The 1,832-nt window shown below is 45.0% G+C and overlaps 1 non-coding gene across 1 annotated transcript; it reads left to right on the plus strand.

The window, feature by feature from the left end:
* The first annotated feature begins 245 nt into the window (after positions 1-245).
* LOC122150328 lies at positions 246-352 on the plus strand. The gene has a single exon (XR_006163607.1). It is a non-coding gene; the product is annotated as a U6 spliceosomal RNA (small nuclear RNA).
* Positions 353-1,832: the final 1,480 nt, after the last annotated feature.

The following is a 1,832-nucleotide window of genomic DNA, read 5'->3' on the forward strand; positions in this document are numbered from 1 at the left end:
GCTGATGGTGATTTTCTATTCCCCTTATGAAGTTACAGGTGGTCAGAGGACACTGCCCCATGCACATTTTGCTGTTGGAGTCAGGAGTTGGATTCACTGCAATGGCTCCAGACTCACAGAAGCATGGCACTTTGTAAGAGAAAGAAGGAAGAGATCTTGGAAGTGAAACCTTTGTTTCTTAGATAGTTACTTTAGTTATTATTACCTCTAATGGCTGAAAAGAAAAAGATGTTAAGCTGCAACTTATGCTCACTTTGGCAGCACATATACTAAAATTGAAACCATACAGAGAAGATTAGCATGGCCCCTGAGCAAGGATGACATGTAAATTCGTGAAGCGTTCTATATTTTAGGAGCTCTGGTAGCATAGCGCCTAAGGCACTTGACTGCTAACCAGAAGGCTGGTGGTTCAAACCCACCAGCTACTCCTCGGAAGGAAGGTTGGGCAATCTACTTCAGTAGTGATACTGGGGTCCCTATGACTCCATGCACATAACAACAACAAGGGGAGACAAGCCACACCTAGACTGGCTTGGGGCAAGAGCCAGTCCAATTAAAGGAGGTGATAGATAGGGAGGCCAAGGTCTAGTGGTTATCCCCAGCCAGAAGCCCAAGGCCATCTGCATAGAATGGGAAGATAGTCTAGGTGTGGAGAGAAGATGAAACTGGAATGTTTTAAAAAGGGTATGTGCTTTGAGTTATATGTTTATCTGAATGTACCATGGATATTGAATGTTCTCTTACCTAGTTTTATGTTAGAAATGAATACTGGATATGGATAATAAAGAGTGTTTAACTCTGAGGCCTCCAGCCACTACTTAATTGGATATGTTAAAAGGGGAACTAGGATTTGCCCCAAAGAAACACAAGCTGTTTGAACACAATAGTCCCTGTAGAGAGTACCTAAGCCCCCACCCAGGAAATCTGCATTTGAAAAGAAATGCAGACCCACCCAGAACTGCTAGGACAACAGAAGATTTACAGTTGAAGGAAGGACTTGCATGGGGGAAAAAGAATGCTATTTTGCTTTTTGAATTTCAAGGTTTGTGTTTGGGTACATTGAGGCAGGAAAGACTGGTCCATGAAAAAAACCCCTTCCAGGATTGGATGTTAAAGGAAGCCAATGAGTAGATGGGAGCTGTGGTAGCATAGTGCCTAAGGCACTTGACTGATAACCAGAAGGCTGGCAGTTCAAACCCACCAGTCACTCCTCAGAAGGAAGGTTGGGCAATCTACTTCTGTAGTGATACTGCCTTGGCAACCCAAGGAGGGATTGCTATGAGTCAGGGCTGACTCGATATGAGTTGGGTCCAACTTGACGGCACATAACAACAACAATACTGGCTTGTGACCACCTGGGTCCACTTGATAAGTGGAAGTGGGGAAGGTGCAGCAATGAAGAAACAGAGTTTGGTACCTCATGACCTAGCCCATGAGAGGAAGGCCTGGCTGGTCTGAAGTGCTGGGAGGTGTGTGAAGTCCCAAGTGTAAGGGTGGTACCTATGACCTGACCTAGCTTGGATGGCTAGGGCTGAGCTGACCAGAATCTGACTGAATGAAGAAGATGCTTGATACTGCGAGCTGATGTAAATTGCTGCAATTTGATTGCTTGCTCTGGACTGAGCTTTGCTTATGGATACAAAAGCTCAAAATTCCAACCAGAACAGAAGATTCTTCAGAAAAAGGAATGTGCTTGTCTCCTCAGAGTACTGCTGTTGTTGTTGTTGTTAAGTGCCGTCGAGTCATTTCCGACTCATAGCGACCCCATGCACAGCAGAATGAAACACTGCCTGATCCCACGCCAGCCCCACAATCCCTGCTATAATTAAATC

The sequence above is a fragment of the Orycteropus afer genome, unplaced genomic scaffold (assembly GCF_000298275.1).
Source record: "Orycteropus afer afer isolate SDZICR_OR568_19922 unplaced genomic scaffold, OryAfe1.0 scaffold00122, whole genome shotgun sequence".
NCBI lineage: Eukaryota > Metazoa > Chordata > Mammalia > Tubulidentata > Orycteropodidae > Orycteropus > Orycteropus afer.